At 36.8% G+C, this 25987-nt stretch overlaps 1 protein-coding gene across 2 annotated transcripts in view; it reads left to right on the forward strand.

Moving 5' to 3' along the window:
- ELF1 (E74 like ETS transcription factor 1) overlaps nucleotides 1-25987 on the forward strand; it is a 114813-nt gene that overhangs the window by 19455 nt on the left and 69371 nt on the right. Inside the window, exon 1 of one of the 2 annotated variants that reach the window (XM_010374515.2) lies at nucleotides 9322-9526. The exons of the other annotated variant lie outside the window; for it this stretch is intronic. The gene's annotated coding sequence lies outside the window, so the exon portion shown is untranslated. Of the gene's footprint in view, nucleotides 1-9321; nucleotides 9527-25987 lie in introns of those variants that run through there. 2 annotated transcript variants of the gene reach the window in all.

A 25987-nucleotide genomic window follows, 5' to 3' on the forward strand; every position in this document is an offset into this window, starting at 1 on the left:
ATATTTAAATGCTGACAAAGTAAATACATCTTACGTTACGTAGTAAAGGAATAAGAGGAAAGAACACAAAGATTTGCTTTGTTATATCTATGTATATATACACACAAATGTATTCTGAACAAAATAGGGAGAACATAGTCATGACAATTAAAATCCTCATTTCCCCAACTGGTCAGGTGGTTATAGCTGGCATTGATAACTACCTTCATGTACTACACATTCTGTATTCTCTTTGCCTTCAGCAAACGCCTTAGCTGATTGTGGTTCTTTATTTGGTGGAGTCTTCATTCTTAAAGGGTTTGGGCTATTAGTAGACCTTCCTGGATTGGGTTGTTTTAGTTTCCTGTTGACTTATTTACAGGGCATGATAATACTAAGCGATGCCCCAAGGGATCTCCTGTATTCCAGATATGCTCTTCTTTACCTGCACTGTGAGTTAGTAGTCCAGCTTCCCATTCCTAGTTTAGATTAATCACCCCCAGCTACATTGACTCAGAGGCATGAGGAGCCCAAAGATGCTGGATGGTAGTTTTGACTCCAGTTCCATGGAATCATTGTTGTGTTTCCTGGTGGAAGTATTCCTCTCTCTCTGGAACTAAGACTTCTAGGCCAACAGAGCATAAAGTTATGGGAACGGGAAGCAAAAATTTTGCTAGTGGGTAATGGTGAGTAATGCCATTCCTATATGTATTCCTTGGTTCAGGAAACAAGGAATATTGAATCCTGGCTATGGGAAAAACAGTACCATGTGGTGTGGATGCTAACTCAGAATGTATACAGCCTTCTGGAGAACCTAGCACTAGATCTGCAAGGTATTATCACCTAGTTGGCACTGTAACGGCATCTTCTAAGGTCCATTTCACCATCCTGTCAAGCTGGCTGCTTCAGGATGGCAGGGAACATGGTAAGACCAATGAATTCCATGAGCTTGAGCCCATTACTCCACTTTTGTGACTGAGATAAGTTCCATGGACGGAAGCAGTGCTGTGTAGAATGCCGTGATGGTAGATAAGGCGTTCTGTGAGTCCATGGATGGTAGTTTTGGGAGAAGCATTGCATGCAGGAAAGGCACATTTGTATCTAGGGTGTCTGTTGCAATAAGAACAAACTGCTGCTCCTGTGATGGAAGCAGCCTAACGTAGTCAGCCGGCCACCAGGTAGCTGGCTGATCACCCCAGGGAATGGTGTCATACTGGGGGCTCTTTGCTGGTCTCTGCTGCTGGCAGATTGGGCACTTAGCTATGGCTATACCCAGGTGAGCTGTAGTGAGTGGAAGTCCATGTTGCTGAGCCCGTGAATAACCTCCATCCCTGCCACCATGTCCAGGATTAGCCTCCTGGGCAATGACAGGTGGCTGGGGAAAATGGCTGACTGGTATCCACAAAACAGGTCATGCTATCCGCTTGATTATTAAAGCCCCCCTCTGCTAAGGTCACCCTTTGGTGACTATTCACATGAGACAAATATCTTCACGTCTGTTGCCCAGTTAGGAGAGATCTGTTCTGCCCCAAATTTCTTTGTCACCAATTTTCTAGTTATGTTCCTTCGAAGTCCCTGAGCATCCTGTCAAACCATTGTCAATAACCCATGCATTGATGTATAATCACAGATCTGGCCATTTCTCCTTCACAGCAAAGTGCACAACTGGGTGTGCTGCCGTAAGTTCTGCCGGCTGGGAAGATTTCATGACTGGATGTTGCAGAAAAAGGACTGTAGCACTGCAGCTGTCCGCTTTTGGGTGGTGCTCGCATATCATGCAGAACTATCTGGAAACAAGGCTCTGTCAGCTGATTGTAGAATACTCCTCATGAGGCCAGAGGTACAATCTGGGTGAGAAAAGACAGTGTAGCACCAGGAACCATGGGCATTTGGGCCATTTCATGTAACTTGTGCCTTTAGGACCTATGCAGGCCCAATCACATATATGTTACCTCGGTTTGATGATGGAATGGTGCTATGCATGCCCAGCCTTGTGGCTTGGAGTGGGTCAGGTAACACCCACTTCATGATAGACAAGTAGATTGAGTAACTTGGTGGCCCGTGGTGAATGTTCAGTTTCTACTAAGGTCCAGTAGCAGGTCAAGAGCTGTCTCTCAAAAGGGAAGTATTATCTACAGATGATGGCAAGGTCTTGCTCCAAAACCCTACAGGCCTGTGCTGTGATTCACCTGTAGAGAGAGGCCTGCCAACTGCTGATACCTCAAGTACCATTGGATCTGCTGGGTCATAGGCCCAAGTGGCAGAGCAGCTTGCAGAGCAGATTTGTTACAGATTTGTTACGGAGCCGTCTGTTCTGGGTCCTACTCAAAACTAGCAGCTTTTCTGGTCACTTGGTGATTGGGCTGGAGTAACACTTAAATGAGGAATGTGTTGCCTCCAAAATCTAAATAAACGACTTAAGTATTGTGCCTTTTTCTTGGTAGTGGGGGGGGCAGATGCAACAATTTATCCTTTACCCTAGAAGAGATGTCATGATATGCCTCACACCAATAGACCCCTAGACATCACACTGAAATAGAAGGCCCTCAAATTTTAGTCATTTATTTTCCAGCTTCTGACATGCGATGTGCTATCATTAAACCTAGAGTAGTTGCTACTCATTGCTCATTAGGTCCAGCGAGCATAATGTCATTGATATAATGGACTAATATGTTATCTTGGGGGGAAAGGTGATCAAGATCCCTGTGAACTAAATTATAACATAGGGGTAGGGGGTTGATATATCCCTGAGTTAGGACAGTGAAGGTATTTTTGGCCTTGCCATTTGAAAGGAAACTGCTTCTGGTGGGCCTCATGGACAGGTATGGGGGAAAAAGACATTTGCCAGATTGATAGCTGTATATAACAAATGCCAGGAAATGTGTTGAGGCTAAAGAATGAACTCACATCTGGTACAGCAGCTGCAAATGGAGTCACCGCTTGGTTAAGCTTATGATAATCCACCATGATTCTCCTAGATTCATCTGTCTTCTGCATAGGCCGAATAGGGTTTATTTATCATCAGTATGTCTCTTTTGTTTGCTGTGTAGCAAGGGGCTAGAACAGTACCTGGCACATAGTAAGTGCTGAGTAAATATTTGTTAAATGAATGACAGAGTCCCTCAAATCAGTCACTAACTTGACATTGGGAAGTCACTTGGTACAGACCTCTTATCTCTATTTTTAAAATGAGATTGGATTGGATTCGTGTTTTAAGCTTTCCTACAGTGAAGACTTAAATGTATGGAGTGTCAGGGTTCCTTGAAGCCTTTATAAGAATTCAGCTACTCAAGTAAAAACTTTAGAAACCACTGGACTGGATAAAGTATCTCTAAGGTCTCTTCCAGTTCTGCGATGATCAGTTCTCACAGTAATTGTAAGTGGGGCTGTTGAGGAAATCCTTCTGCAGAGGAGGCATTGAAATTGAGACTTGATGGATGGATGTTCATTAGGCAGAGGTCGGGGATAGGATGGGAAATAAGGCAAGTGCTTTTCAGGCCCAGGGAACAGTTATAAGGAAGTGAGACAAATAGGAATGGGGCAATTCAGGAAATTTCCGTACAGCTGTCGGGCTGGGGAGTGAGGGGGAGTCAGGAAGATAGGGCTGGAAAAGTCAGGGAAATTAAAGTCAGATTATGAAAGCCTTGAACACCATAATAGTCTGGCTTTTAATTTTGCCTCTAAGAAATCAGTTATTTTTATTTCTTTTTGTTTTTTGGGCCATAAGTGATAATCATTTCACTCTCAGAGTTGTTCTTAAGGAAGACTTCTCTAATAGCACAGTGATAGGTGAATTTAAAGTAGGCAGTTGGTGATAGAGAAACAGTCAGTTAGGAGGAGACTGTGATATTATTTTTCTGTGATATGATGAGCACTCTTTTACCTGAAGAGTAGCAAAGGAGGAGCTTAAGTTTCATTCTAAACTCAGTATAAAAATTAGATTTCCTCTCTGCAACATTTAGAGATTATTGAATAGTAGGTTAGCAAATGTCTTTGAGTGACTGCTGTGTGAAGACCAGTAACTAGATAGATGCCAGGGCTACATAGAAACAGAGCAGTGGTGGCCGTGTGTGGTTGTTCACACCTGTGATCCCAGCACATTGGGAGGCTGAGGCAGGCAGATCGCTTGAGCTCAGGAGTTTGAGACCAGCTGTGGCAACATGGCAAAACCCTACCTCTACAAAAAAATACAAAAATTAGCCAGACATTGTGGTGCACGCCTGTAGTCCCAGCTACTCAGGAGGCTGAGGTGGGAGGATCGCCTGGAGGCAGAAATTGCCGTAAGCTGAGGTGCCAAGGTCCTGTCACTGCACTCCAGCCTGGGTGACAGAGCAAGACTGTGTCTCAAAAAACAAAAACAACTGTCCCCCATCCCCCAAAACAAACAAACAAACAAACAAAAACAGCAGTGGTTCTCATAAGCCTAACCACCTGTACTACGGAATCCATTTCCAGGAGTTGGCATGTGTCTTCATGAAGTTCCTTTAAGGGGTGCATTCCTGGTTACAGGCTCCTGAAGTAAAAGATAAATTATTTTTAATATTGAATTTAAAATTTAATTATGAGAGATAAAATATCTCTATACAAACAACTTGAGATTGCAGTCAGCCTATTACCTGGGAGCTTTATAAAGAATATAATCATACCATCAGTTCTTGGTTATTTTTAATATCAGAGGAAACCGTAACACTCAGAATAGTACCTGCAATAGAACCTTGAATTGATCTATATCAAGTCATAGGGGCCAAGTCATGTCTTTAAAGATATTTCAATGTTTACTAAAATCCTGATATGCTACATTTTTCCCCTCAGTGAGCAGTTTTAGGAAAGTCACTCATTCATGTCTGAGTTTCTACTGAGTTTTGGGCCCTGTCCTAGGTGATGAGAATATAGTATAGACAAAAGCCATGGCCCCTTTTGCCTTTGATAAGCTCCTGAAAATACATAGACTGTTGTCTAAGAGGTCCACTTTTGGTGGGTAGTAAAATACCCTAGTTACCTGTTACCCATACCACCTAGTTACCTGTCCATGCAGAAGTGGGAAAGAGGATTTGGTTTAACAAAGCTAGTGATAGAGCATAGAAAATTAACTATGTTTTACGTTTAAGCTCACATGTAGAAATTCTGCACAATTCTTGGAACCTGGGATTATACTTTTGAGAGGCGTTAACATCAACAAAATAAATTCTGCTTGATTGAAAGATTTGTAACAATCTCAGTCTTTTAAATTTTATTTTTCTATTTAAATAGTGGGGAACATTGATTTTGGTCATTTGCCATGTTAATGGTGTGATCTTTTCTTTTTCCATCTCTGACAGTGATAGCGTGTTAGCTTCCAACCTATGGGATGGTTTCAAACAAAGCTTTTTTTAGCCTAAGTTTCCTAGATATGGAAATTAGAGTATTCTATATTTTTGTACTAGAAGTTTTCAGATTTGAGTTCAAAGAGAAGAGGTAACGATAAAAAGGAAAAATAAGCCCTAGCACAATAAATTCTTTTTATAAATTCTGTTTCAGTGGAGGAAATAAATAGTATCTGAAATCAGTTGGCATTTAAATTCATTCAGTTGACTCAATCTCTCTCAGCTAATAGTTTAAATATACATGTTGACAATTCCAGGAGCAGCCATGAAAGCTTAATATATATAGTAAGGTATATACTGACTTGATCCATATCTAATTTTAGAAATAAACATATCCACAGTATGTACATTTCATATATCTAAATGAGATTTCTTTTCTTTCTTTCTCTTCCTTTCCTTTCTTTTCTTTCTCTCTCTCTCTCTCTCTCTCTCTCTCTCTCTTTCTTTCTCTCTCTCTCTCTCTGTCTGTCTGTCTCTCTCTCTCTCTTTCTGTTTTGGGGTACATGTGCAGAACTTGGAGATTTGTTACAGAACATGGGAGTTTGACATGGAGTCTTGCTCAGTCACCAAGGCTGGAGTGCAATGGTGCAATCTTGGCTCACTGCAACCTCCGCCTCCCAGGTTCAAGCAATTCTCCTGCCTCAGCCTCCCAAGTAGCTGAGATTACAGGTATCTGCCACCACACCTGGCTAATACCTGTATTTTTAGTAGAGATGGTTTCACCATGTTGGCCGGCGTGGTCTTGGACTCCTGAACTTCAGTGATCCCCCTGCCTTGGCCTCCCAAAGTGCTGGGATTACAGGCATGAGCCAACGTGCCTGGCCTAGATTTCTTTTTTTTAAAGTCAGTTTTATTGAGGTATGGTTTATATGCAGTGCAATTTGCCCTGTTTAGTTTTATAGCTCTATGAATTTTGACAATGTACATAAGTCATATACCAGTACCACAATCAAGATACAGAATGTTTCCATCGCCCTAAACAGTTCCTTGTCTTCCTTTGTAGTCAATCCCCTCCCCTCATTTCCAGCCCCTAGCACTGATAGGATTTCTGTGCCTTTTGTTTTGCCTTTTCCATTATGTCACATATAAATGGAATCATACAGAGTCATAGAATCAGTCTTATTTTGTTCAGCCTAGCTTTTAGGTTCATCCATGTTGTCACATATATCAGAAATGCAGACCTTTTTTTGTTGCTGAGTAGCATTACATTATATGGATATATTATACCATTCCATTACATGGATTTATCCATTCACCTATTGCTGGACATTATTTGAGTTTTCAATATTTGGTGAATGATAAAACTGCTATATATGTTTGCATAGAAGTTTTAAAATAGACATGTATCTTCATTTCTCTTGGGTAAATGCCTAGGAAGGGGATTACTGGATCATGTGGTAAGTGTATGTTTATAGAAACTGCTAAACTATCTTCCAAAGTGGCTAAACTTTTGCATTCCCACCAGCAATATATGAGAGTTGTAGTTGCTCCATGTTCTCATCAACACTTGGTATTATCGGTGGTTTTTGTTTCGTTTTGTTGTGGTATTGTCACATTAATTTGCATTTCCCTATTGAGTATTGATGTTGAGATATTTTCATGTACTTTTTTGCCATCTCTATCACTTCTTTAGTGACGTGTCTATTCAGATTTGACCATTGAAAAAACTGGGTTGTTTTCCTGTTTTTGAGTTGTGAAAGTGCTTTATGTAGTCTGGATAGCAGTATGTGGACTTATTTTAATCTTCATACTCTGTGTGTAGATACTATTAGGCTAAATAATAGATAAATAAGTTTTGATGCAGGATTGTTAAGTAACTGCCCAAGATTACATAGCTAATAGGTAGCAGAGCTGGGATTCAAACCCAAATAGATTGACTAGAACGTGTGTCAGACAGTTTGCCTTTTTTTTTTTTCTTTGATACTCTCATATGCAGAGATTGACTTATTGGGGCTGTGAATAGAACAAGGATTCAGTTCCTGTAGGTGATAGAATAATGCTAATAGGGGCACTCCTGGGCAAAGGGATAATATCTTGTAATGGCAGCTCTGGAGTCATCTCCTTAGGAACAGCTAAGATATTTGTTTCTGTTGAAGAGGTATAATTATTTTTCCTTTAATTGTCTTCACATTACTGGTGGCCAGAGTACTTCTTTTAAATTATGTTTGGTGGAATATTTGCCATTATTAAGTAATGAGGTGCTTTATATAAATGGATTTTCTCAATAGCAGAAGCTTATCCTTTTAGGTATCTGTTCTTCATAAAACATCTCACACACTTGATGTTACCCACTTTGGCTTTCGAAGGCCTGTCTTACACTAATGCTGACTTGGAGACACTTAGTGTATGGTAATATACTTAGGGAATATTACAACTTACTGACCTTATATAATGGCTTCATATCGAATACTTTAAAAGTTATATTTATTTTTAGTTTTATAAGGTGGGTTTTTTTTATGTCATTATCAGCTCTTTCACTTTTTCTGACATCCTTTTACAATACTGTTCCCCTCTTTTACCCGTTACAATTTTTATTTCTAATTAGCCAAAAGAAGATAATCACATTGTTAGGTTTACATTAATATTATCTAAAATAAATGTCAGATATGGAAAATTACTTGGGGGGAACTTTCCAGTGAACAAGTGAATCTCCCGTGACTGCTCAGCAGACCTTGTTTCTTGGTGCATGGGCTCTGAATAGTCATTTTGTGTAAGTGAGCTAAAGTAAGCTAAATATGACATTTAATAGGAGAAGACATGATCTATATTTCTTTTTAACAAATTTTTAATTAACAATTTGTAAAACCATAGAGATTATTTTTCAGTAAAAAGATAAACCAAGTGTAAGGAATAAATAGGCACTTAATAGGCAGAAAGTCGGTTCACAATCGTTGCAGTTTTGCAGCATTTTGTAAAGTTCCTAAGTCAGTGACAGCTTGTGCTCTCATCTATGCCTCTGGTAAGCCAGAATAAACTCCCAACTCATTAACTAAAGGGAGCAAACCTTGCTAAATCCTATTTACTTTTCGTAAGATACCAGGACGAAGGCTGTCTATTGAGCTGCATTTATCATTTCACGCGCTTTGGAAGTACTTAGTGCTTTCAAGCCATTTTGATTAATTTAAGCTCTTAGAATAAATTAATAAGTATATTCACCCAGAGGCCAAGATAAGTAAGTGTAGTAATATTTCAGTGCTTTGGGCACTTTGTCAGATGTATTCTGACTTGGAAGGCAGAGCTTCGCTGGCCACAGTTGTCCCCTTAGGCTGGCCTTGCCACAAGTGCAGCGGAGCTGTAGCAGGGTGCACAAGAGGCTTGAAATACACATAGAACGTTTTGCTTGAAAGGTAAATCAAACTGTGGCTATCATTTGGAAGCAGTAGAGTTATGAACTATGATCGTACCGATAATTTTTGAAAAGGGTTTTATAAGCTTGCAGTTTATTTAAAATCATTTTGCTTTGTTGGACTCTACTTTCTAACATTGGGGTATGGGTTTTTAAAAAGTCTGTAAACCAGTTTAATTCACACTTATTTTTCCAGTGAACTTTGAATTTTCTAGTGGATTTTATCTGTTTAGTGAACTTGTAGATCTGCATCTGACTTTGTGGTTTGCTAGCCTTTCCAGACTACGCAGCAATATAGCTCTTTCATAAAAGGGTTAATGAGTAGCCAGATTATACTCATCAGTCCATTGTTACATTAGGAGCCACAGAGTTTGCTATCTCCCTTCCATCCCCTTTCACACTTTTTTCATTTCACAGTTTTATTTGATACAGTAAAGTAACTTTTAAAAATTGAGATTTTTATATTTTAAAACAATATATAGTTTTTAGTTTTGCTCCCTTGTAGATTCTTACTCTCTTTTATTATTAGTTTTAAATTATGGCAGTTAATATGAGCTTAGTAACGGTCTAATCAAGGTAGATCTTGCTCCTTGCCTCTTCTTCCCCACTTTCCTATACCGTTTTTACCTGCAGATTTGCATGTTTGACCTAGCAGAATAATTGGGTCCACAGCAACATGGGCGTGCCTCCCTTAGAAACACTTGGTTTCATGTATGACTCATAAGCTGAAGCACAGACACCACTTCCCCAATCTACAGGAGCCATTTTAACAGCTAAAACTTGTCGGATTGCTTTTTATTTTCAAGCCCAAAAGACGATAGAGAAAGAATACTTGAAGGTAACTTGTTCCGATTCTGTATGTTTGCTTCTGGCTGTTTCTTGAGCTGATAAACAGAGGGTGGTTCTTACCTGTCGAAGAACATGGCTGAATGTGTTCTTTAACTCTCTGATAAAATGTGTGTGGTCAGTCACATGCCTGATTGAACTTAATTGCTAGGAGGAAACAAAGCACTGAAATTCTGGAAAGTTTTAGATCTTCTTGTTAAAGCATTTTATATGTCTTTGTGATTTTTTTTTTCTAAGTAATTTAAGAATAAAAGAGGTTTTTTGTTTGTTTGTTTGTGTTTAAGAACCACAAAGCAAACTTAAGATCAAATTTTAATTTAAAGAATCTAATTGTATTTTTTGGGGTAGTCGAAGTTATAATTAAGTAAACCGTATTATTCCTGTGTGATATGGATGTTAACAATCCAGGGGCAGTGGCTTTGTTTTGGCATTTTAGCTAAGGGTGAAGCTTTGGGACAACTCAGTCATAAGGTGTTGCTCATTGACTGTTACGGTTTTTTTTTTTTTTTCTCCCTCTCTGTTTTTAAAGTTAATGAAATTGTATTACACATTTCGTTTTGGAAACCCAATAGAAGTTTAAGTAAAGTGAATGATTATTTAGATAATAAGTAAAAATGAATATTAGATTATTTAGATAACAAGTAAAAGTGAGTATTAAATAAAGAGGAAGAAAGACTAGCATGATTCATTTACTATTAGGAAAAAAATGAAGTTTTATAATTCACACTGGAAACTTGTTCTGAGTAACAACCTTAGAGGTAAAGCTGTCTTCTGAGGAAACGTGGTTATTTCAATTTTGTGTAAAAAGAAAAGGTGATGAGTATTGGCCTTCCTTCTGTATTACTGTTCTTAAAATTTGCTTGCTTTGAATAAAAAACCTTCTGTAAATGAAAAGATTGCTCAGTCTTTTCCTGAAGTACTTGTCATTGTAGTTATGAGATTTTGGCTGGTGAGTATACATCCTGCTGTGCCTTAAAGTCCTAGGTGCTCTGTAAGGCTGAGTGCAGTAGTATTTTATTTCTGAAACGTATTTATGAAGATAAAAATTGGAATATGCAGTGATTCCAAAAAATAAAGTTTTTGGATATAAAACTTGCCAAATCATTTCTGGTTGACCAAAATGATATTTAGCTAGTTCTTTGAGAATTTGCTCTGCACTTTCTAAGTGCTTGAAGGCCTGTCAGATTAAAGGGAAGACAGAAAGGCAATCAGTTATTATTTCTTACTCTTTTGTAAGGATTGTTGATATTAACATCTCAATTTTGCAGTCTTACAAGAAAGACACAGCGGACATTTTACCAATTCATCTGAGCCATTTGCTATCATCTTTGTTTGTATATTGCTGGTTTAGTCAGCCTTTGAGTAGGCAAAAGCTGTATTTACCTCTAGTCTGGTCTATGTGAAAAATCTAATGAAGACTTTTCTATTTTTTTTTTTTAATTTTTTTAAAGGTGGTGATCCATAAGAGAAAAATCAAGAGGCACACAAATAAGCGGCATAATTAAGATCTTATTTATTAAAGAGAAGTAGAGGAAATTGGTTTCTTAAATTTAAGAAGCTGGTACAGTTTAAGTAAAATAGATATTGTTTATATATTTTCTTATGTGATAAAGACTGCAGTGGAGCTTCAAGGAGAAGGGAGAAGGGGGAAAAAAAAAAGAGAACCAAGAAAAGACCAGAAAAATTTATTAAGTAGTTCCCTCTCCACGTTTTTCCTTCCATAAGGTTGAATGTAAGTTTGAACTGAGCCATCAGAATTAAATTTAGAATTACTGATTTATAGAACTTTAGTGCTGTAAGTGACCGAAGACTGTCCAAATGCCTCACTTTTATAGATGAAGAAACAGTGGCCCACAGAGGTCCTGTGATTTGCTTGAGGTCATGCAGTACCTAATGGCTTACCAGTCTGGAACTGCTCCTGCCAGTCCACAACAAGTGATGCTTTGTTTGAAATGCTCTGTATTTCCTTAAGAGTAAATAAAACCTTAATTAAGATGTTTGGTGATAATCTTGGTGATAAGTTGCAACCAAATGGATCAACCAGTGATTTTGAAAATGTAGTTAGTTTTCGTTTTCATCAGGAAGATGATGCATTCATTTTATTTCTACAACAACTTTTTGTATTTCACTGTTAGAATTTTTTTGTTCATGACATTGCTTATTTTAAGATGGCTTTAGACGGAAATATAAAGAGTTGGGAGTTTAATTTGAGCTTCTAGATACAAAGACAGTTTTATTTCTGCTTTAGTTTTACCTCATTTTTTTTTTTTTTTTTTTTTTTTTTTTGAGACGGAGTTTCACTCTTGTTTCCCCGGCTGGGGTGCAATGGCACAATCTCGGCTCACTGCAACTTCCACCTCCCAGGTTCAAGCAATTCTCCTGCCTCAGCCTCCTAAGTAGCTGGGATTACGGGCATGCGCCACCATGCGTGTGAATTTACAAAATCCAGAGGTGTCTAAGCTTTCACATTACACTTATCTTAAATTTGACCTTATTATAAGATACTTAATCTCATTTTGTTTATCTTTGTCACATCTTCTCCTCCTCCTTTGAAATAAGAGAATTGTTTGGTATCTACAAAATCTTTTGTCTGTTAACTTTTTGATATTTTTTATTGGGGTGGTTGGAAATTCTATAGGTTTGAAATTTGGATTTTTAATAGTTCATGCATAACTGCTGAATCTCCTAAAGGTCTGAGTGCCCCAACTCAATTCAGTGTGAAATCGTCCACAGTGTGGCCATCATTGTTCTAAACAATAAAAAGCACAAAAGGCTAGGAACATGGACTTTATCCTCATAAACTGAAATTCTTGTTGGGAAAACGGGCATGTTAACAAGTGAAGTAAAGAATAGGACCAACCACTGACTAGGTAAATTGAGGTTCAGATTGCCTAGAGATAAAAGATGACTGAAAGAATACTCAGGAGAGTTTATCTTGAAGGAATGATGAATGTTGAAGGTCGAATAGCATTTCTATGTTAAGAAGAGCGTCTTCATCAGTAAGAATAAGAATATATGCTGTTTGAGAGGAGAGAGGTTTTATTCTGTTTTTTCTGCCTTTTTCAACCTTTGACAAAGTACCAAGCACATATGAGTAGACAGGTATTATTTGCTGTATTAAACCTTTGGCTACTCTTTTTTGCCATCTTATGTGACAAATTCAGTTGGCTATCTTGCTGAAGTTAAAGATGGCACAGCTTTAAAAAGCACTTGGCCCTCAGCTTAATCTCTGACTGGTGTCTGCATGTTGTAGGTAATACTATCTGATAGTATTACCTTTAAAGCTGTAATTGTCAACCTTTGGTGTAACAAAGAATCACCCAGTTTTAACTCAGAAATTCTGATTCATTAGGCCTAGGATTTGCTTAAACAATCAGCATTTTTTCCTGTGTACCCTAAATGATTATGATGTAGGTGCTTATATGCCACACTTTCAGAAAGAGAGTTTACAGGTTTAAGGCTATGAAGAGGAATTAGCTGTTTTGCATTTAAATATGTGACATTTTAGGCAGCAATGCTATTTTGAAGCCCATAGCCTCTAGTAAGGAAGGAAAGCAACTAGGATACTTTTTTTTTTATCAGTATTAGAACCCATTTAGGCTCCTTTCCCATCCTGGTTATCCGTTTCTCTAGTCCATTTTTTTGCTGTGCTATATGTTGTTCAACTATGTGGCTATCCCTCTTTCCTTTTCTCTGATCCACCCCCGCAACCTACTGCCATATTGACCATAATAAATAAAGTAATCTTTGTTTTTTAATGAAATTAACCTATTTTTTATTTCTCAGTGAACTCTTCAGTGTTAGTTGTTTTGGTTCCAGTTGTTGCCTCTTGGTTTCCCTCTCCATCCTCTTATTCCTGGGGCTTTAGGAAAAACACCCCCTTACTGATTTAGGGTGGTGATTATAGCTTTTTTGAAAGCTCTTCTCTCTTGGGAAATAACACTATTATTATTTGTGATATTTTTCTTTTCTTTCTTTTTTTTTGTGGGGGGGCAGGGGCGACTTGAAGACCAGTGTGATAGTATGTACTTGTTTGAGTCTGGGAGGAAGTAACTTTTTTTAACCCTGTAATGCTTGTATATGAGTTTTGAAGCTTCTTCAGATATTTAACTGCATCTTTGATTGCATATTTGTAGGTTTGCCTAACATTCCATCTCATCTAATGGGACATTGTTCGGTATTCACTGACTTGTATAAATGAGAAGAAAAGTCCCCTCAGTTGAATTGTTTGAAGATAATCATTGCTTTCACAAATTAACCAGAATATTTTGCACCTTTACTTAAGAGCTGCTTCATATAAATGGTTGAAATTAAGTTAGTAACGTTATTGAGTCAACTCCAATGATTAGGACAGTTTCCAACTATCTGAACAATTTTTCTTCCATTAGTATGGAGAACCGACAAGAGAGTTTTTTGTGTCTTGTCAAATGAACTGTATACTATAATAAAAGTGGCTGTTGAGCGGTACTACACATGTCTTTTCTGGTCATGGTTCTAAGCACCTTAAGTTATTATATGAGAAAAGTAACTCATTGTGTGCTATTTGCTTTGATGACAGAGAGGTAGAAATTATACAGATGAGCTTCAGACGTACAAATTTCTATGCAGAAACGTTCTGATTCCTTCTCTTCCAGGTATTAACATCATCCTCATCGTCAGAGCCCTCTTGCCTTCCATAGTTTGTATGAAGATTGGTTTAACAATTTTTATATTAAAAGCTATCAGTGATACATGCATACCATTCAAAATTTAATTCATAGGTCTGTAATGAAAAGGAGCCTCCCTCCTCTACCCCTTCTCACTCTCAGTCCTGCTGTCCAGAGGTAACCACTGAGAGAAGTTGTTTTTATTTTTTAAGTTTGTGTTTTCATGTGATTTGTCCTCTTCCTGTGTTCTACTCTGTATATTAGAAGCTCTTCAAAGTAGCAGGCATCAGTGTGACTTTACATGCTGCAGTATCTACATGATAGATGCCCAGTCATATAGTGATCATGTCTGTGCTGTTACATGGTGCAATTTTTAAAATCTAAATATAATTAAAGAAAATTAGTTTCTGGGTTTAGAAAACAGTCCTATAAATAGTAAAACTATAACATTTTATAATAAAACTATTAAAATGAAGTGATTTAACAATTTATATACATCTTATTTTTTTATATCAAAATACTAAATGAGAGTTTAGTATTGTAATGGGGCAATTCATTATTTTTTCTTTAAAAATGAAATGCACATGTAGGAGAATACATAAAACATATAGAGTTTAAATAAAATTATAAAGTGTTACAACATGGGTAAACATTTTGTAATGTTATTTAAACAGTTTTGCCTCATATTTATAAGTATCTTGAGAAACAACCTGTGTTAAGAAATATAGAGTATGTTTATTACCCTAGAAGGCCCCACTCCTATTCATGTTTGTTTCCTTTAAAAAATAACTACTATGCTGACTTTTGTGGTAATCTTTTCTTTATAGTTTTACCTCTTTGAACTTCATACACCTGAATCACACCATATATTCTGTAGTGACTTTGCTTCTTTCATTCAGCTTTGTGACTTATCTTACTTTTCATTGCAATACAGTATTCCATTGTTTGTCTATACCAGAATGTATTTATTCTCTCTTGTTGATGGCATTAGTTTATTTTCAGCTTGGGAACACTTGTACATGGTTCTCTGGAACATAAATGTAGAAGTTCTCTAGAGCAGTATCTTCACATTGAGGGATGTGAAGGCTTTGCAGAGTATAGATAGTTTAATGTAATTTAGAGATCTTCATTATCTTTCCTAGGATCAGATACCTGCCAGTGATGACTTCTAACCCATTCAGAATCTTTCTATGGTGTATTGCCCTGGGGTGTAAAATCCACCAGGACTGTAAACAGATGGGCAGTTGATGCATTTCAGAGTAAGCTGTAGACAACAATATATTTGACCCCGAAAACAGTTCAGTATGCTTGTCATTTCTTAACTAGAATTAAATTATTTCAAACATAATTTTGAATAAAAAATAAATTTTAATAAATACTTGTTCCCAAGTATGCATATAAAAGCAATCCTACTATATTGATATATATGTAATAAAGTTATACAAGTATGTAACAGGGAAGATACCAATTTTAGAATAGTTGATGAGTGGGCACTGTAGCTTATGCCTGTAATTTGAGCACTTTGGAAAGCCTAAGTGGGAGGATCACTGAGGCCAGGAATGCGAGACCAACCTGGGCAACATAGCAAGACCCTGTCTCTACAAGTAGAAAAAAAAATTTTTTTTTTAATTAGCCAGTTGTGGTGTCACACTCCTGTAGCTCCAGCTACTTTGAGAAGCTGAGGCAGGAGGATTGCTGGGGCCCAGGAGTAAATGCTGCAGTGAAATGTGATTGCACCACTGCGCTTCAGCCTGGGTGACAAAGCAAGAACCTGTGTCTTAAAACAGAGAGAAGAAAATAAAATTAAACTTAGAATAGTCCAAGAAGGGATGAAATGAGACTGGAGAGGGATATTAGAGGCGGCTTTAACTGTAGATGACCTTTTTTTCTTAAAAACAAAACAAAAAAAAAACCCCAAAGAACCAGAAACAAACTATGGTAAAATATAAAGCTAGGTGGTAGCTAGATGAATCCTCTTTGGTTTAACTGTTTCATAATACTCTCTCTTTTTTTTTTTTTTTCTTTTTTTTTTGAGATGGAGTCTTGCTCTGTCGCCCAGGGTGAAGAGCAGTGGCACAATCTCAGCTCACTGCAACCTCTGGCTCCTGGGTTCAAGTGATTCTCCTGCCTCAGCCTCCCAAGTAGCTGAGATTACAGGTGCCCACCACTGCACCCAGCTAATTTATCTTTTTTTTTTTTTTTTTTAAGTAGAGACGAGGTTTTGCCAGGCTGGTCTTGAATTCCTGACCTCAAGTGATCCACCTACCTTGGTCTCCCCAGTGCTGGGATTACAGGTGTGAGCTGCCGCGCCTAGCCTCATAATACATTTTTATCTGTAAGCTGTAGTTTATTTTTGCCCCACATTATAAGTATCTTGAGGAATAATATTTAATTTGACTGGTAGTAAAAGTTGACTTAAAAAAAGTGGCAAATAAAGTTTGCATCAGAGCCAGGGGCACTGAGATGCACCTGTAGTCCCAGCTACTTGGGAACTTGAGGTTGAAGGAATGCATGACCCCGGGAGTTTGAGACCTGGGCAACATAGTGAGACCCTCGTCTCTCAAAAAAATGAAAACTCTGCATCATTTAAAAATGGGGTCAGGCACGGTGGCTCAATCAAGTCTGTAATCCCAGCACTTTGGGAGGCCAAGGCAGCTGGATCACTTGGGCCCAGGAGTTTGAAACCAGCTTGCAAAACATGAAACCTTGTCTCTACTAAAAATACAAAAATAAACCGGGCATAGTGGTGCATGACTGTAGTCCCAGCTACTTGGGGAACTGAGGTGGGAGGATCACTTGAACCCAGGAGGTCAAGGCTTCAGTAAGACATGTTCGTGCCACTATACTCCAACCTGGGCAGCAAAGTAAGACCCTGTCTCAAAAAAAAAAAAGTTAACTGCCTATTTCAGTGAAAGGGATTGGGTAGATTCAGATGTAAGTGTTATAAGACTGTGTGTCTGTCCCAAATAACTAAGAAGATCTAGGCATACTTCTGGATGGATAAATAGTAATTTCCAGTTGAGATCCATTAACAAATTGGAGCTTTAGTTACCTAGAAGTAATTTAGTTAGGTTTCATCTTCAGAATTATCCCACATTCAAATATTTTTCAAAAACACGTTTCAAAACGAAAACGTTCATAAAATAATTAGTATAGTATTAACATCCATGAACGTTTAAGTAGCTAATAGATTGTTGTGTCTAACCAGATTTACTGGCATATTCAGTGTTTCATATTGCTTCCTGATCAGTGTTTCATGTAGCTTCCTTAGAATTCTTACTGTAATGATAGCAATTCCTGAATCTTTAGTGATTTTTGTTGTTATCGTTACAAACTCCTGGGCTCAATTGATCTCTTACCTTGGCCTCCCAAAATGTTGGGATTACAGGCATGAGCCACCATGCTTGGCCCAAAGCATGTATATTTAACAGCATTATTTTTAATCAAGGAAAAATTCCCAGAGTTTTTTTTCAATATGCTATTCTGAGAAAAGGCTCCTTTAAAGGGCATATAATAAATAATAATATCCTATGAGTAAAAAACATATATTGATAAATATGACATAGGAAAACCAAAGCTCTTTGTGGTCCTCAATACATTTTAAGATTATAAAGGGATCTTGACACCAAAAAGTTTGAGAGCTGCTGCACTATTGCAACTAGTAATTTAAATATCATTCTTAGTTTTACATTATTAAATTAAAGTTAAAAAAACACAAGCTTTCTAAACCAAACAACTAGAGTAAAAACATTAATTTGAAGTTTTTTTTTTTCCCAATGAGAAAAATCATAGACTGTCACCTTTACCATTTATTTACTTGTGTCTCCTAGCCCTTTTCCACAAAGAATAACCAATTCTTTAAAATTGGGAAGTATATTAAATTATTATCTTTAAAATTAAAATATATTAATTTGTAGCAAAGGAATGCAAATTAAAGTCAAATAACCCCCCTGTGTTTTTATCCATCATATTGACAATAGTTCAAGTATTGTGGGTTGTTGCAAATGACATTAAATGTCCATGCAGGTATTCTGTTGCTAACAGTATAAACTTAAAAAATCTTCTGCAGGGCAGTTGGCATTATGATATCAAATGCTTGGAAAGTCTATGTGCCTTTTGATAGAATTCAGTTCTTGGTAGAAAATTTAAGAAAATTTAAGGATGGGACCAAAGATTCAGTTATAAGGATATTTGAATCATTGGTTGTGATTGTGTAGCAGTTCTCAAACCTTACACTTTTTTTTCCCCCAAGCTTTATGCTCTTTATATCATCTTTATACTATTAAAATTAAGGCTCCCAAAGAGCTTTGGTTCATGTGGGTTACATTTACCAATATTAACCAGTGTTAGAAATTAAAACAGAAACTTGAAAAATATTAATGTATTTATTTAAAAATAATACGCCCATTACATGTTAACATAATTATTGTTATAAAGGACAAGTTTGAGCCAGGTACGGTGACCCAAGCCCAGCTACTTGAGAGCCTGAGGCAGGAGGATTGTTTGAGCCCAGGAGTTCAAGTCCGACCCAGGCAACACAGCAGGACCCTGTTTTTTTGAAAAAACACAGTGCAAAAAAAGACAAATGTGTTTTCCAAAACAAAAGCTGTACCGAGAAGGGTGTAAATCTTTTATCGTTGACTTCACAGAAGACAGCTATATTCTCATATCTGCTTTTGCATGAAATATGTTAGAATATGTTGCTTTTGTTGAAGAATATGAAGAAAATTCAGCCTCACACAGATGTCTAGTTGCAAAAAGTAGATATATTTTAATGGCCACTTCAGATAATTGTGGATATTCTTTGATACTACACCAAAGCTCATCAACAAATACTAGTTTTTTAAAGGTTAGAACAATGAGATTCTGAAAACCTATGAATGAACATTTTGTCCCCTGTAACATTAACATCCATGGATCTGTCTTGTACTTTGAATGGATTGATTTTTTTTTTTAACCTAAGCAAGATTTTGTAACATCGTGCATGAGTCATTTGTGTATTGCAAATGTTGACATAGTATCAGAATCACAACAGCCTCATCAGAAAAGCCTTTTAAATGCATTAAGAAGCCAACAGAGTCAAAGCAGTAGATACAAGTTTTCTAAAATTCTGATTTTCAGTTGAAAGCTTGCATTTTATAATCGGTGACAATTGCTGTTGTTTTCCTTGACGTGATGGGCATGCTTTATTCATTTTTGGAAAAATTTCTGCCAGATATCCAATTCTGAATAATAATTAGTTCTTTTAAGTAAAAATTACATTTCATGAAAGCAGCAGCTAGTTTTAAGCTCACACGTCGAAGAATAATAGCATAAATGCTTTTTCTCAAGACAACAATGCTATTTCTGTTTATGCCAGAAGTAGTACTTTATTTGTACCTCCCATTTTATCACTCAGAATATTAAAAACATATGTATTTAATGATTGAGATTCAAGAAAATAGTTTTTACATTCTTAAGTGAAGTCGCCTTTTTAAAATGTGAGTGCCCAGCTGTAAGGAGTAGACTCGTGGCTTGAGGGTGCAGCCTTGGTCAGGGCAGAGGCACTTGCAGTTTCATCCTCTTTTGCTTCTGCATCATCAGGGCAAGTGTCAACACAGTGGAAAAGCCAAATAATACCTTGCCATTATTATGAAAAGAGTTGTGATCTCAAGAGCCCCCTGAAAGGGTCTCTGGATCCTTTGTGGGTCTGAGGATTACATTTTGTGAATCACTGTTAATTGTGCAACATTAGAAATAATACAAATGTCTAAAAATTAGAGGTGGATTAAATAAATGTTATATGGCAGAAATATAATTTTATTAAAGTTTATGTTAAATATAAGGTTATAACACAATATTTTTCTGTTTTTGGCACCTCTCTAATGAGGAAATCAGCATTCTTCAAAGAAAATGAAGGTGTTGGTTCTGAGCCTCAGTGCTTCCATTTAGTGGATGCCTTTGTCATTAAGAAAAGGGAAGTTGAAAGGCAGAAGGTGGCAGTTACTGTCTTCTCCAGTAGGCTAAGGGATGTTTGTACAGCAATTTTATTTTTACAGTAAAAGGAATTGGCAATGGTATCAATCATTTTTAGATACTTTATAATAATAATAATATGTGGAATGTGCCTTCAAATGAAATTCCTCCAGTAGACTCAATTTCTCTTTAGGCATTTTCTGATTTACATTTTCCCATTGTGTTCTTAATTGAAAGAGCTTTCAGTTGCTGCATATTATTTAGCTTCAGACTGAAAGAAATGACTTATAAGCAGGTTAGAAGGCTACTGTTGAGTTGAGTCCCTTGGGCTTCCTGCTAAGACCTCTACACAGGGCGTTCCTGAGGTGTATTATCTGTACTCTGCAGCAGGGAGGAACACTTTTTGTGAGGGGCATGATTGAAGATAGGCTGCTTTGTGCATTTGAGGTATTTCTTCTCTTTGTTATAATGGGAGCCTAATAATAATCATGACTTGTCTTGAGTAAGGTTTAATATTTTCCTAAGTACCAAGTTCCAGGGAGGGTTTGATGTTTAAAATATCTTTCCAAATAGCCATTGTGTTTATTCAAAATTGTATGTCTTAGATAAACTTGTTAAAGTGTGCTGGAAGAATATATACAGCATGCTGTGTATATAAAGTTTTAAAATATACTATACAAAATGTATGTATATACTAAATTATAAGGAAAAATAAGATTTTAGATTTAAGTTTGAGTAATTCATTGGAATTAATGTTACATGTGTTTTAGTTTGAAGGGCAACTTAAAAAGTTTGTATTTAGACATAAGGTATATTGTGTAAATTATTTTATTCAAAATGCTTTCGTTGCAAACTGAACATCGTGCCTGATCCTTTGATCTGTAGATCAGAGAAAAACTTGCAGATTGTTATAGGATAATTTACAACCTTAGTCTTAAGAATAAACTGAAAGGAAGATGTAATACTTATCTGCCCTTGGTAGAACAGAACAGTTACACATGGTTAACTGTGTTTGATTGTTGGGTAGGTGATGGACACTAGGTTCTCCGCAGCTGCTCTGAGACTCTCCCACTCCCTCCTCGTCCGTCCCCCGCCCTCCCCTCCCCCGCCCTTAGGGTTATTTCACTAAGCATCAGAACCAGAGGATAGGGGAGGGGAGCTAATGTGTAAGGAAATGGATGTTCTTCCTTCATTCTTCCTTCATGGTTCGTGGAGCACTTACTCCTTATTCCCTAGATACTGGGGACAATTTAGCTAATACATTTACCAGTGAGAGCAGAGATATACTAAAGATATGCTAGGAAGGCACTAATAACTCTTAGATTCCTATAAAGAACGAGCTGGATCCTTCTGGTTGAAAAATACTGGGTAAAAATGAAATTGTTTTTCAAAGCCACTCATTTGAGAAATATTACTTCAGGAGTCTACTACCATGCTTACAGGTGATTATTAGGTATATGTTAAGTTCTGTTTAGGGAAAAGAGGTCACAGGAAGCTCAAGATGGACTTCTGTGCAGTAAAATATGAAGAGAGGTTTTGGACATTGACCTAGAATGGAATAGCAGTAAACCCTGGTGGAATTGTAATTGTGGCAACTTATGCTTATTCTAGCATAAGTAAATATTGACCAATATGAATGGATAAGATAGCTGCATTTTGCCCAAGTTTATGATAAAGAATATGAATCATATGAGTAATGAATTGAATTCATTCTTAAGGATTATTAATTTGGGCGGCAGCTTGGCATGATGAAAAATGAGCACCCCTTAGTTATAATTAACTGGAAGTTTGGTTAACATGACTTGAAGCAGGCAGGATTCACCTATGGAGAACAGAGTTCTATTTGGTTGTATATAGTTGAATATATATGAGTAAATAACATGAGCCAAGTTTGGGATATACAGGAAGTGAGAAGGGAGTAGAGATAGTTTGGTTGGGGGATACAAATTGTAATCCGGGAGAGTGCTGATAAGAAGCCATGGTAAAAATGACCGAAGATGAAAGATGCAAGTTATCAGTCCTGCTTTGTTGATAGTCAGTTGCTTAAAGGTTTTTTTGTTTTTTTGTGGTAGTTTTTTTTTTTTTGATAGGGATAGCAGGGGTTGTGGGGGGTCATATCAAGGTGGTCGAGTGTTACTCATGTAAACAGTTGGGTAAAATAGTTTGAGGGCCTGTTCTGTTGTTTAGACACTTGGTTTTTTACTCAGTCATTGTGGTTTTCAAATCTTAATTTGTGTGGTGTTTGCTCCTAAGAATACTTCTTCAAAAGACTATAAATGAGTCTTTGTGTGCATATTGAATCTTAGATCCCAAGACCGAAATACTTTTTCATTGGCTCTGTTTGTATAAACACTCTTCACCATTTATATATTTCTGCTACTGTACTTTGATATATTTTCACACAAACTATTGGACTATTTATAAAACAAGACATAAAGATGTAACAGAGAAGGCAGGAAATACTTGACATTTGTGTGCCATATCTTACTCTCTGTTTCCTGTCAGTTAAACCACGATGAGAGGAACAGAGACACAGATGTACAATTGCTGCTTTAATTTGCCACTGGGGAGACCAGTTAAGCATAAAGCTAGTTTCATTAAACTTCTGTCACTTGTTGATTCGAGGGACATTGTAGGCTTGTTTGGTACTATATGGATTGTATGCATCATGTGGTGGCAATTAGATGTTTACTACAGCACCTAGTAGGAACATATATCTTTTACATATTTAAAAGGTATTTGCTTTTGTGACATTTTTTAGGCAATAAGAAATTGGCATTTGAATTCATATATATATGGCATAAATTCACTGTGAAATGTTAGGCTAATATTTTGATCTTGAAATTTTAGTATCTATTAACTTTTATGTATTAGTATATCAGTATATTAACTTTTATGTATTTGTAAAGCATTTTGTAGCTTACAAAGTAAGTTCTTATTTGGTACAACTTCAAGAAGAAAAATGAAATGGAAAGGAATATAGAGGTTGACTTATCTAAGAAAATACAGTTAGTAAATGGCATTCAACTACAACTTGAATGCAGGTGTTCTGATGCTAGATAGATCCTGTATCCCTAATGTTAGGGAAAAGGTTTGTTTTCATTAAATTACTATTCTACCTATTTCTCAGTGATTTTAACTTTTAGGGTCACCTTTGCTTATTCTTCCTAGAATATCCCCCACCCCCTTTCCTCTCATGTTCTCTCCTTGGAAAAAAGAGATGTTACTTATTTCTAAAGAAATAGCCCACATGTCACTTATGAAGTTTTTTCAGGTTCTCACAGGTATTTACCCCTCTCTATTCTATCATCTTTTGGTTGACTTGTTTATTTACATTGTTTTATAGTTATCTGTTTACATTTTTTCTTTTCACATGTTGAACCACTTGGGGACAAGGATCATATCTTATTTGTCTTTTTTTTGTATACCCAGTAAATAGCATATAGTAGATTTCATAAATACTTGTTGGGGGAATAAGTATGTGCCTGATATTTATTTTCTTTTTTCTAGAATCATAAGCTGGTTAAAGAACTATAATGTGGATCTTTTCTACAAGTTGCCTTTATGGTTTATTTCTAAGATAATTTTATTATAAAAGTTATTTCCTACTTGAGCTTTACCCACCCCCAGTTCGTTTTTGCTGTTTATGGAAATGAGATATCCTAGTGAAATTATTAGTGTTTTCATCCTAGTTAAAAGTGGAGATAACATATTGGTCCATTAAAAAATGTAGCTGAAGAGCTTAATTATTTTAGATTGCTAAGCATCAAAAATCTCTTACTTTTGGCTTTAATCTGGAAAAAATGTCTAGCCCTTCATTGTGGTCCTGGTATCTCCACTGAATAAATGGAAATAATAATTCTCTTTATTACTTTTTGCTTTTCCAGGTATTATTTTCTGTTGTCACCAAGTTTTTTGTGCCTCAGTGATTGGAGGGTTATAAATTGCAGTTGTCTTGTCAACAGAGCAATAAATTTCATAAATAGGACTTTACCTTAGATCTGGCCATTCTAGGAATGTCTTATAAAGTTTATATATTAACAGTTTTTCTAGCCGAAAATTGATAGAAGTTACTATATCTTTTTAAACAATAAATCTAAATGATCAAAGTCAGATTTAAGGATTTAATTTTTAAAGATTGAAGGAAAAATTATGAAGCTATATGAGTTTAATTTTTAAGGAGTTTTAGAAGAACCAAATAGTTATTTTGTTTATTAAAACTGAGGCAGACCTGTGGAAAATAGTTTATAGGGTTTTTGAGTGTCCTTTTAATGTGAGACCTCCCTTTTTTGTGCTGTTTGTTGGGGGGTGATGATGAATTTCTGAGTTTGAATCAGAAAAATACATGTTATGTATGTCCCTTTGAGGATAGTCAGTGAAGCTTGGCTTACCACCAGTTGGTTCTGGGAAGCACATGCATGCATCATGTGAAATTCTATGGAATGCTAAAACAAACATATGAAAACACTAATCTTTTACTGTCTCAATGAAGAATTTTAGTAAGTAAAAATTAAGAAAATAAAATGTCTTTTGATCTTGACCTAGCTTGACTTTTTAACACACACTGTACTTAATATTCTTTTAAATTGTGTTTATTAATAACATATAGAAAAATTTATTATGTCTTTTGTTTTCAAGTAGCTTATAATCTTAAGAGATAGGACATAGTAAATAATTACTGAATTACATGAGATAATGAACTTTGCCCACTTCTGCTGTAGCATACATATTACTGTGATGTGCATTTGCCTTAGTTGATAGAGTGTGATCACCTGGAGGGAAAGTCTTGTTGCTACTTGTTGCTTTCCTACCCTTTTCCCTTACCCACAAGTGTCTGGCAGATAGGTCCCTAAAGAGTGCTTGTCCAGAAGAATATAGACAACACTGATTTATTTATTTATTTATTTATTCGGGATGGGACTTGCCTTTTTTTTTTTCTTTTTAGATAAGGTCTTGCTCTGTGGAGTGGAGTGGCGACATCATGGCTCTCACCTCAGCCTCCGAAGTAGCTGGGACCACCAGCTCATGCCACCATGCCCATCTAGTTTTTAATTTGTGTAGAGATGGGTTCTTGCCTTGTTGCTCAGGCTGGTCTCGAACTCCTGGCCTCAAATGATCTACCTACCTTGGCCTCCCAAAGTGCTGGGATTATAGGCATGAGCTGCTGCACCTGGCCCTGATATGATTTCTGCAGGCCATCTACTATTAATATATAGGAAAAGACAATATAGAAAGAATTATTTCTTCTCCAAGGTATTTCTATTTATAAAGGGGATGTTTTTTAAAAATCCCAGTACGCTTTTGTTTGTTGTCACATTTTGGTTGGCTCAAAGTCAAATTAAATCAAAATGAAGGCTTTGAGGTTGTCCCTAAGTAAATCAACTTTACCTGGAACAGTCTCCTTTCGAATTTATCCATACCTGTTTCCTCCCCAGATTTTCCCTTTCCCTCATCTTATATACTCGCAGATTGTCTCTGAAAGGTAAAAAACTTCTCCCCACAACTCTCATTCCCCCACTTAGTGTAGGAGACGTCACATTTTCTGTGTCCAGTTGTCAGGGGTTGGATTGTAACTAGGAGTTAGATACTGAACAAGAGAGACAGAAGTTTCTATTAATGGGTTTTGAGATAACAGCCTATATTGCCTGACAATCCCCATTTTTTTTTCTTTTCTTTGAAACAAGGTCTTGCTGTTTTGCCCTGGCTGGAGTAAGTGGCTGTCTATAGGTGTGATCACAGTGCATGGCAGACTTGAACTGTTGGGCTGGAGTGGTCTTCCTGCTTCAGCCCCCTGCTATGGGAGCATGCCACTGCACCTGGCTTCACATTTTTAAAGCAGAATATTTTGAGGG

Source organism: Rhinopithecus roxellana, chromosome 18 (genome assembly GCF_007565055.1).
Source record: "Rhinopithecus roxellana isolate Shanxi Qingling chromosome 18, ASM756505v1, whole genome shotgun sequence".
Lineage (NCBI taxonomy): Eukaryota > Metazoa > Chordata > Mammalia > Primates > Cercopithecidae > Rhinopithecus > Rhinopithecus roxellana.